The sequence below is a fragment of the Cervus canadensis genome, chromosome 16 (genome assembly GCF_019320065.1).
Source record: "Cervus canadensis isolate Bull #8, Minnesota chromosome 16, ASM1932006v1, whole genome shotgun sequence".
In the NCBI taxonomy this organism is placed as follows: domain Eukaryota; kingdom Metazoa; phylum Chordata; class Mammalia; order Artiodactyla; family Cervidae; genus Cervus; species Cervus canadensis.
In genome coordinates this window covers 53635371-53647491 of record NC_057401.1, presented here as the reverse complement: position 1 = coordinate 53647491, position 12121 = coordinate 53635371, and the positions used below count along the sequence as shown (strand labels likewise).

The window sequence follows — 12121 nt, the reverse complement described above, 5'->3', positions numbered from 1 at the left end:
CAGTGGCCTGCAGGGTAAGGTGCATATCTACTTGCCCAACATCTCCTACTCTTCCTCACTCATGGATCTCCTTTTATTCCGTCCAATACAACAAGGTCTTCCTTATTTCGAGTCTTTAATGTAGCTGCTCCCCCTTTCAGGGTGATTATCATCAATCTTAGGTCTAAGCTCGACTATCATCGCCTCAGAAAGACTTTCCTTACCCCTTCTATCTAGATACACTTAGTGTTTCCCATACCTTAAAAAAAAAAAAAAAAAAAAAAACTGACTTTTAGAGTGGCTTTCAGTCAGTTCAGTTCAGTTCAGTCGCTCAGTCGTGTCCGACTCAGGGACCCCATGAATCGCAGCACGCCAGGCCTCCCTGTCCATCACCAACTCCCAGAGTTTACTCAAACCCATGCCCATCGAGTCGGTGATGCCATCCAGCCATCTCATCCTCTGTCGTCCTCTTCTCCTCCTGCCCTCAATCCCTCCCAGCATCAGGGTCTTTTCCAATGAGTCAACTCTTTGCATGAGGTGGCCAAAGTATTGGAGTTTCAGCCTCAGCATCAATCCTTCCAATGAACACCCAGGACTGATCTCCTTTAGGATGGACTGGTTGGATCTCCTTGCAGTCCATGGGACTCTCAAGAGTCTTCTCCAACACCACAGTTCAACAGCATCAATTTTTCGGCGCTCAGCTTTCTTCACAGTCCAACTCTCACATCCATGCATGACCACTGGAAAAACCATAGCCTTGACCAGATGGACCTTTGTTGGCAAAGTAATGTCTCTGCTTTTTAATATGCTATCTAGGTTGGTCATAACTTTCCTTCCAAGGAGTAAGCGTCTTTTAATTTCATGGCTGCAGTCACCATCTGCAGCGATTTTGGAGCCCCAAAAAATAAAGTCTGACACTGCTTCCACTGTTTCCCCGTCTATTTCCCACGAAGTGATAGGACCAGATGCCATGATCTTAGTTTTCTGAATGTTGAGCTTTAAGCCAACTTTTTCACTCTCCTCTTTCATTTTCATCAAGAGGCTTTTTAGTCCCTCTTCACTTTCGGCCATAAGGGTGGTGTCATCTGCATATCTGAGGTTATTAATATTTCTCCCAGCAATCTTGATTCCAGCTTGTGTTTCTTCCAGCCCAGCGTTTCTCATGATGTATTGTACATATAAGTTAAATAAGCAGGGTGACAATATACAGCCTTGACGTACTCCTTTTCCTATTTGGAACCAGTCTGTTGGTCCATGTCCAGTTCTAACTGTTGCGAGTGGCTTTAGATGTACATAAAAGTTGCAAAGATAGTACAAAGAGTTCCCATATATGCCACATACAGTTTCTCCTATTGTCAGCATCTAACGTTACTAAGGTGCGTTTGTCACAACTTACTAGATCAACACTGGTACGTTACTATTGACTAAGCTCCACATTTTACTAAGTTTTACTAAGCTTCCCTGATAGCTTAGTCAGTAAAGAATCTGCCTGCAGTTCAGGAGACCTGGGTTCGATCCCTGGGTTGGGAAGATTCCCCTGAAAAAGGAAATGGCAACCCACTCCAGTATTTTTGCCTGGAGAATTCCATGGGCAGAGGGGCATGCACACCACATATCCTTAGCTTTCTCTGGCTTGTGACAGCTTCTGGGACTTTTCTTGTTTTCTTCTTCACAGTGTTGAAGAGTACTGGCCAGGTATTTTGTAGGCTGTTCCCCTAGTTTGGTTTGGTCTGCTGTTTTTCTCATGGTTCAATGAGGGTTATGGGTTTTTAGGAGGAAGACCACAAAGGTAAGGAAGGTAGTCTCATCACATCATATCAAGGGCACATATTAGCAACATGGCTTATCACTGATAATGTTAAACTTGGCCACCAGGCTTAGGCACCATTTGCCAGACTTCTCTACTGTTGAGTTAATCCCTCTCCCCACATTCTACCCTGTAACCAGTCAACTCTTTGGAAACAAGCCACTAAGTACAGCCCACACTCAAGGGCCAAGGGGAGCTGGGCTTCACCTCCTGGAGAGGACAATATATAAATATATAATTTAGAATTCTTCTGTGGGAGATTTGTCTCTTTTCCTCCATTTGCTCATTCATGTAGTCATTTATTTATAATAATATGCATACATGGAAGTTCATATTACAGTTTACATTATAATCCAATACTACATTACTTACTTTATTGCTTAAATTGTTCCAAATTTAGCCACTGGGGACTCTTTCAGGCTGGCTCTTGTGTCCTTCTGCTGTGTCCCATCGTTGTGTTTTTTTGAACATTTTATTTTTTGGAACAACACACTCCAAACTCATAGAACAGCATCTTATATAAGACTGGTTCCTTTTATTGGAGGATGATATTGGAAACCAAGATCTGGTGCTAGGTAAACTGTAACTGGGGTTTTACTATTAGGCCTTCTCAAGAGACAGAGCGAAGAAATGGGGGTGTGTATACTAACCCACGCACAAGTACATATCTATAAACATTTCCATATGTAACCATTTGTATCAATAGTAAGCAAAACATGAGTTTACACTGATGTTTCCAATTCTAACCCAGTATCACATGGTTCATTACAGTAAACCATTTTTATAACCATCCAGATTTTTCCTACTGAAATTAACTTAATCTAAAGTTACCTAGTTTGCTTATTGTTTGTTCTTTGTCCTTCATCATCAAGAATTTAAATTTAGAAGCAGAGGCCTGTTTTAACAAATTCCATAGCTCTAGAACCGAAAACAGCATTTGTAACGTGGGATTGGTTAATGCACTGATGAGTGAAAAAATAGTCAATAAAAATTATCAATTAATTCATAGTAGAAAAAAAGATGAAATATTTTGAGGCTAACCCTTGACATGATTAAGATCATCTTCTAAATGAAAAATCAGTTCAGTTCAGTTCAGTTGCTCAGTCATGTCTGACTCTTTGCGACCCCATGAATCGCAGCATGCTAGGCCTCCCCGTCCATCACCAACTCCTGGAGTTTACTCAAACTCATGTCCATCAAATGAAAAATAAACAGATATTAATCCAACCCTATGCCCTGTTATATCAATAATCTCTATGCATTCACTACCACTTGGAGTTGAAAGTTTCCCCAAAAGCAATTCAAGGAATGCTTGAGGACTTCCCCCTAAAGTTTACTATAGTAGAGCTTAATCATGCCCCAAATGAAAGTAACACATTTCTATCTCAGATTTCCTTCTATGCAATATATACTACTTCAGTCTTAGTAGCATGTAGGTCAGACAGAAGAGCCAGACAGGAGATAAGGACATTCCTCACCCATCCTTATGCTTCACAAAACTACTCAAGAAGGTCTTCTCCCCCAAGTCTAGGGACCACGTGTCACTCAAAGCTACCCGACAAATTTCATTACAATTAGTTCCAATTTTGTTGATTTAACATTTTTCTTCTACTATTTCTCAAATTATTGAAAAGTCTCATCTAGATCTGAAAATGTCTTTTATAGAAGCTTTTGTAGTGTGAAAGGTAAAAGGAAGACAGTTTGAGAGGGGACTGAAAGGGATTCTGCATTCAAGATTTTCTTTAAACTTCCAGGTTTGCCCTAAGGCATGCCTGACGGCCCTAGAGAACACAACGTGGACAAGGGCTGTCACCCTGTTCACTGTGTCTTTTCTCTCTGAAGAACTGGAGGCTCCCTTGGAAACCTCCCATCTATCTTCACTACAAAGAGAAGGATAAGATGTTGTCAAGAAAAGGAAGAAAAAGATGGAAGGAAGATAAGAGAAATATGTACAGAATGCTCAGTGTATGCCTGGAAAATCCTGTGCTCTTTATTATTACTCTGCTCTTAAGATTACAACTAATTTTACCAAAAGTTGGTAAAGTTTTTAATTTCTTTGTGCTCAGTTGCTCAGTCATGTCTGACTCTTTGCAGCCTCACCGACTGTAGCCCTCCAGGCTCCTCTGTTCATGGAGTTCTCCAGGCAAGAATACTGGAGTGGGTTGCCACTTCCTACTCCAGGGAATCTTCCCAACCCAGGGCTCAAACTTGAGTCTCTTGCTTTTCTTGCATTGCCAAGTGGATTCTTTACCATTAGCACCACCTGGGAAGCCTTATTTTCCTTTAGACTGATAGCGAGGACACTTACATACATACTTATATTAAAATCTGCAAATGTAACACAGAAAAGAAGTTAACACTGGGGTGTGAAGAAAAGAGAAAAAGTATTTCCTGTGGCTTCTGGAATATTCTTTCACAAGAATATAAATAAAATCCCCCAATATTTGTAAGAGATATTATCCTTCTTAAAGACTTTTTTTAAAAACAGGCTGAACAAACCACGGCAAGCCTGTATACATTTCTTGAAATAGCTCTTGTTTATTTGAACTATTTTGCACCCTGGAGTTATGACATGTAAGTGTCCGGGCACAACTGCAGGTCCATATATAACAAAGGAGTGCCCAGAGGGTTCCTGAAATAAGAGCTGGATGCTCCATTCATACCAGGAGGGCCCCTGCGCCTAGATTAAGCCTTGGCCACTTGCACATAATTAGCATACCAAAATGAGAAAGAAAACTTGAAAAACACATTAGGGCAATGGAACCCTGTTACCATGAAAAGGACAGATTCATTGCCCAGGTGTCACTATTCAAAATCAACTTTGTTGAAGAGATGAAAACTGGGGGGGAAAACAGGTTTTTAGATAGTCGCTTTCAGAGCATATATACCCAAAAGGAAGGACTGAATCAGAAATATCTCCCCAATAAGTTCTCATTGACTTTACACAGCAACGCTTTTGTCACGCCTTCCCACAGAACTACTTCCAGACCACCTCTACTTAATGTGGGACTTCATTTGGCTAAATCATAAGAACAGTTGTTGAATTGTAAGTTATGGGCACAGAGAAGATGCTGTCAAATATCCAAGGATATAGTACAAGCCATGGTGCAGTTTTTCTTGGCCACGTCCTCAAGTGTCCGCTATCCATTTACTTGTAATTGTAGGCGATTATCTCGTCCATTCCCCGCTGCTCTGAAGGGTCGGAAGCACTGTAGCTTCACCCTCAAGAGTCATCCCATCCTACTCTTAGAAGGTCCAAAAATAGAAGGAAGCTGAGTTTCCTTTGTTCCAATCCCTTCAGCAAACATCAGTCATATCATGGCAAAGCCACACGCCAAGACAAAGCAGGAAATGAGTAAGGGAGACATGGTCGGTTCTCTTGCTGCATCGCGCTGTGTTGAGGTATTGTACACACCAGTGGAAAATCATTCTGGAAATTATGTTACAACTGTACAAACTGCTCATTAAAAAAAAAAATCCATCACCTAGTTTTCAGCCAGGTGGCAGATTTCACACCAAGAAAACTACCCAGTAGACATTCTTAGCAGTTCCTCAATACCCATGATCATACAGTAAAATTTCCAACAAATTATTCAGTTTCTCTGAACAAATGCTAGATGAAATCCTTCAACCAGTGACAACCTCAAGAAACCGAGTGTGTCACACATGGGTAATTTTACATTCACAGAGTCTTTTTCATGACATTTTAGTTTTTGAAAAGAGCAGATCTGTCTCGCTGGAAACCATTTTCTTTATTCTAGGTTTTTAAAAATAGACTCTACTTTTAAGGTTTTTTTTTTCCTGTGGTCTGAAGGACCTAACATATTTTCCCAGGCAGATTCGGAATAGGAGTATGAGGTCAATTGAAGAAGGAGTTAAAAATTGACAGTAGATGGTTAATGGGTGAGCAGTAAATGCAACTTAATTTCCTTAAGTCACATTCTCACCACAGAAATATGAACCCCCATGATTTTCTCTGTCTTTCTAAAACACTCGCTCATGTGTTCATTCATTCATGCATACAACAAATATTCACTGAATGCCCACGAAGTGACCAAGAGAATGACTGCCAAGCTACATTGATCTGTGTTACCTCAGTTTTTCTAAAATCTGTCCCACAGATTTTAGGGACAGATTCTTCTTCTACAAGCAGCTGAGTGGAGAGGCCAAGAGAGCAAAGAAGAGAAAGGTGTCAAAAGGAAGATATACTTGAAAAAGAGCTAGAATGAATGTAGAAAAGCAGACACATGTGGGAAAGAAAGTTCTGGAGAGCGTCATCCATCAGGACCGCATCATCCCTGGTCTTCTCTCCATAAAGGATAAAAGCAAGCACCAGTCCACGATGCCCTGAAGGGTCTCCATCTTTTTTTTTTTTTAACTACCATCTTGGAACCATCCGGCTTTGAGACAGATTGTAAAATTACTGTACACACGGCCCATACAGTAAGTGAGATGGCTATAGCAGTAGATGCAGCATAATTTACATGTTTTATTCACTAGAGGATTATTAATCTGCTCTAGTGAGTAAAATGCAGATCTAAGTGCTTTGAGAATTAGTAAGCAAATGAAACAAAAATCACTTCAAAGGCCAGGGAGATGCCTCATGATGTGTTCTTTATTTTGATATTTTTAATTACCTGTTAAATACGTCAGTACATGTATTTAAATATTAACGTTCCAGCACAGTTTCTCAGATATTCAGGCATGGTAATAAAAAGCTTCCCCTCTACGTGTCATTTGCTGTGAAACCTACAGAGATGCTAACAAGAGCAACAGAGAAAAAGTGAAAGGAGGGGTGTCACCACTTCAGCCCTGCTGAATGTGTGCAGACATTCTTAATCCATTAAATGCAAATGCCTGAGTATTTCAATGGACAGCAACGCTGATAAAGGTTATGCTCTGATGTTTTCCTAATACCTTTCCAAAATCACAGTCAATTCTCAGTGATAGTTTGTCAGCTTCTCCTACTGCATCAGTTACATTATGAGAACAACTTAAATCCCCTCTGAAGGAGGAAATACCCCTTTCACGACAGAGCCCTCTTTAGCAAAATAATGATCACGGGGCCCTCAAGAAGTTCATTAAAGGTCTATAAACGCTCTGCATGTAGTCCAGAAGCTGTACTTAGAACGGTAGCCACGTTGAAGCTGCCTGGTGTCAACTACATCTCTAATTCAAAACTATCACGATGAATCCCATCAGGAAAAGAACATGGATAAAAATGAAAAATACTCTCCTTCCAAGGAGTGGCTCCAGTCAGTCTCACTGCTGGAAGAAGACCTGTCGCTGACAGCCCATTATAAGAGCTTCAAGGAAAAGCAGCAGGGGCAGACTAACAAAAATGTTATTGGCTGGTAAAGATGGCCGGGGCCCTGTTATCTATAAAGGCAGGCGGCCCACGTGGAAGTCTCCGACCCTACCCCACAAGCCCTTTGCCAGTCGTTGGTGCTCCAAGAAACAGAGGAGGAAGGAAAGCTGATGGATACCAGATTCACTGTGACTGAGGCGGGGCCGCCTACCTGTGCCCTCTGGGGATCTCTGGAGTTTCTTTGACCTCCTGCTTATCACACACACCCCAAACTCAGGGGCCTTTCCAGAGCATAAACACGCAATGCTACTCAATGACCCTGGAGGGTACTGCCCTGTGCTTGGCCATGCAAAAGCATCTCTCCAATTATAAGCAGACGCCAACAAAGAATCATGGGGAGGAACACCTGGAGAGCAAATATGTGCCCATGGGCTGAGATCGTTTTACATCTCACTACATCTGATTTTTTAAATGCTGGTTCCTTCTTTATTTATAATAACCAATCTGCTTGCAAACCTAGGTGGGCTCTCCTAGAAAAAACAGAGAGTAAACATGCAGGGATAAAGAATGATATGGAAAGAAGAGTCAATAATTTTACTTTGGTGACAAGAGACTGAAGGAAACAACAGGCACTGTGGTTGGGAGCAAGCGAAGGTCCCCATCTCTTAGCCGATTGAACAAGTAAATGTCGTCAGTTGACATTAAAATGGCACCTACTACGTGCTGGCACTGTTCTAAGCATTTTACAGGTATATACATATTTAATCCCCCCAAAATGTATAAAATTGGTGCCATTATTATCTTTTAAACATGAGTTAACTGAGGCACAAACAGTTAACTAACTTAGCCAAGGTAACATAGCTACTGCCTTCCATTTAATATTTTATTTTTCTATGTTTAGGCATTATAGTCCATGTCTTATAGCATGTTTAAAGTTTCCCATACAATACTTCATCTAGCAAATGTTATCTCTTCAAACATCTCTAGTTCTTGAAAAAGTACTGAAAGCATTCATAAAGCTAAATATACTTGCTTAATTAATTTAAAATATCACCAACATCTCAAAATAAATTTGATCTTATATGTTCTTAGATTGCACTAATTTTATACCACCATATGAGATTCAAAACAGAATTAGCTTTTACTCTTAAAATTATCATTAATGCATCATCTTGAATATGGTAATCAATAAAAGAGATTCAGCAAGGAGGTAGTAGGAACGTAAATGCATGTTAATTACTTCTAATGTCTTAATTAGCTCCTGCTGCTAATGATACAGTAATTAAGATTTAAATATATTCTACAGGCTACATCAGATTTCTGTTGGGTCATGTTGCTGAGCATCACTAAAATCTCACGAAATGGGGAGGCTTACACCCAAATTCTCAAAGAATTCTAATCTCAATGAGGAAAACAAGTAGAACTAAGGTTTTAGACTCGTTGCAATACGTTTCCTGCACACACACATGCTTCCTGGCTAGCCGCTCCTTTCCTTCTTTGTCCCCACATCTCTCTGGACACCAAGAGGAGCATCATGGCAACAGTCACTTCTGAAAGTGCTTCAGTGTATGCATCGAGCACCACCGATGGAGTCCAACTCCCATCCATTTTTTAACTTTCTTTATTTCTGATCCCTGAAAGGGGAGTTATGGTGGTACATGTTGACCAATCTGGACCTGATGAGGACCAAAAAATGCAAACACCAGGGTAGGTAAAGAGCACCATTTTAGAAGCTATCTCACACAGGGGATTAAAGATGTCCACTCTTTTTAGGGCAGGCTCCAGAGATGGAGTCTATTTTTCCTTCTCTTGAATCTGGTTGGCCCTCTGATTTGCTTCAATCAAGGGAATGCAGCAGACATAAAACCATGTCACTTCCAAGGCTGGGTCATAACAGACCTGTAACTTTTACGTTTATGCTCCTGGAACCCAATCATCACACCCAAATCACACACAGAAAGTAGTGAAGTACCAGCTGACAGCCCCAACTGAGCTTCCAACCAACAACCAGCACAAGTCAGTTCAGTTTGGTTCAGCCGCTCAGTCGTGTCCGACTCTTTGCGACCCCATGGACTGCAGCACGCCAGGTCTCCCTGTCCATCACCAACTGCCGGAGTCTACTCAAACCCATGTCCATTGAGTCAGTGAAGAGCAAGTCAAATAAAGTGAGCCCTCTTGGATGTTCCCCCCCAGTCAAACCTCACAGCTCCAGAATGATGCCATATATGGAGAGGAACCTCCCAACTGATCTCAGTCAACCCACAGACTCTTAAGAGATAATAAATGATGGATGTTGTTTAAACCACTAAGTGTGTGAGGTAGTTTGTTAAACAGCAATAGGTAAAGCCTTTCTAGACCATCATCAAGACTCAGGCTGAAACCAGTGCCTGCTTGACTCAGCATAACACAGGATAAGTCATGATGAACCCAGAAACATCAGGATGGCTACGATGAAGTTGAGAAGAACACTTTCCAACTAGGGCACAGTGGCTAAGGCCATGGACCCCAGAGCCTCAGACTGTTTGAATCTTGGCTTTGTCTTTTACTAGATATGAGCATAGTAAAAGGTACTCAGCTATGCTGTACCTCAGTTTCCTTTTGTATAAAATAGAGTTAATATTCTCTACCTTATAAGTTTATTTTGAAGATTAAACATCAGTAACAGCATATGTAAAGCTCTTAGAACAGTGCCTGGCACAAAGTAAGTGTTCAGTAAATGCTTTCTCTTACTAGCATTACTTAATCTTTTTCCCTTCTACATCCAAGGAGCTGCCCACTCACAGCTATGGGAGAGCTCTCTATTTAAAATGAAGGGGTTCAGAGAGTGCAAGGGAAGGACATGACATGGTTCCTGTTTGATCCTATACCATGATGAGAAGGATCTCTGCCATGCCATGAAAACATGAGTGTGACAAATGCTAAATCTGATTAGCTTCACACCAGAGGAAACCAAAACTCAGAGTAAATGCTCAGTTTGTGGGTCATCAATAACAGATATGTCAGTCAATCATTCAAATTTTATCTGAGGATAATCTACTCCTAGGTATGGCAATCTAGACTATGGGAACCTTATACCTGAGTTCTGTTCATTAAGAGTATTGAGCTTTATAAGCACATAATGCAGTCCTGGAAAGTTGTGTTTTCAGGCATGATCTGAACTATCATCATCATGCTCATATCAATTTTGTTTCTAAATATTATTTTGTAGTTCACTGGAACAAACAGGTCAGGCCACAGATTATGACAATATTTGCACATGTCATAATAAAATTAATCCTAAATGTATTAGTAATACCAGGTTAGCTTTAGGCTTTTGGTTGTGTTTTGTTTGCTCTTGATTTTTCAGTCATATTACATACACATTTTGGGGAATTGTTTTTGTTAAAATAACTACTGAATTTTAAAATGAAGCAAAATACAATAATCATCTATACTGCTATAGGTTTAGAATTAGTAAATATCATTTTGCCCCAACTCTCTGTCTCTTCTCTATTTTAAAATTACATCAAGTACCTATTTATATTTACTTTAGAATTAGCCACCCCAAGCGAATTAATATACTGTGGCATAAGCTGAAGTTTTTTAAATACTTAGCAATCTGTCTCAGCTCTGGAACGTCTGACCGTAGCACTCCTCATGGGACTTTTCACTGGCGCCTCAAAGCTCTCCATTTCTCATCTCCACACATTCTATTCATAAAATTATTATAGATTCAATTATACTACTCATATCCTGTTATTTGGGCATGGTTCCCTCTGCTTTTCAAAACAATTATGACAGATCTATAAATCGATACCCAAGTAGGTCAATCAGTTAGTGGTTCTGAGAAAATATGTCAGGTTTGTGCCTATCTTTCCATCGTCGTCATTCATTCACATTAGTTATTCATCTTCTTTCCAAACTATTTATCAGCCTAGGCCAGCTTGAGAAAATTCATACTTTCATTTCATGCCACCTAATCATGCCTTAAATGGTGAGTATCAGAAATGCAAATTAATTGCAAACTATATGAAGGACGCACAAATTTAAAACTATGAAATTTAAACTACTAATTCAGCTTCCATATTCCTACTGCCGTCACTAACAGTTTCATCTATTTTACATTGCTCAATGCAAACTAAATTTGATAACTTAAAGTGAAACAGGGAATATGGGACTTTATTACTTTCTCACCCTCCTAACTTTCAGTTCCTCTTCCTTTTCCTCCCATTACCTCCTTCACTTCTATGTTTTGAACCTACTCTTTTATATCGGCTGGACTTCAATCCTATGTCACTATAAGATCTTGTCAATTACACACTATTCTGCTTTAGTCTAAGATGTCTTTCTTAGAATTATTTTACATCCTACCAGTTTACTCCAAGAACCTAAATCTGTTCCACCATACAAAAAAAAAAAAAAAAAAAGCTTATCTCTCCAAGAATTTTTGTCTGGTTATGAGCATTATGTGATCATGTGATTATGCACTAAAAGTTCTAAGAATACATACAATTTCAGTAATATTATTGAGAGTAACTGTTGGGAATACTTCTGCATCCACTGTGTAGTTGAACAGAGCAATGAATGAAAGTAGCCAAAATAAAACTGTGAAAAAATACTCATATGAAAAAGAAAGTCTCGTTAAGTGAAAAAATGGCCCAGATTAGAAATAATGGGTTCCACCAAAGTTTCCAGATTAGTAAAGTTTTGCTTTACTTGCATCTATCTCCTGTTAATGGAGCCCATTTAGAGTTTCAATGCTTAAATTAACAAAATACTACTAAAATAATTTGTGTAACATTTCTAATTAATAAAATTGAATTAACTGAAGTATAAGACTTTTTTTTAGCAACTTGCCCATTTACAAACTAGGATGAGTATAATTTCATCCATAAACAACCAATTAATAAACGAAGCCATTTGAATAAAAATGGTTTTGGAGTTTCTCAGATAAAAATGTCACAGACTTCTCAAAGCACATCTCTACAAATTCTAAATCTTGGTTTTAGTGTGATTTGCACAGAATATCTTAAGTAGCATATGCAGAT

The 12121-nt window shown here is 39.6% G+C and overlaps 1 protein-coding gene across 1 annotated transcript in view; it reads right to left on the bottom strand.

The window, feature by feature from the left end:
• The window catches only part of MARCHF11 (membrane associated ring-CH-type finger 11), a 109465-nt gene that overhangs the window by 95318 nt on the left and 2026 nt on the right, over positions 1–12121 (bottom strand). The window lies entirely within an intron of this gene.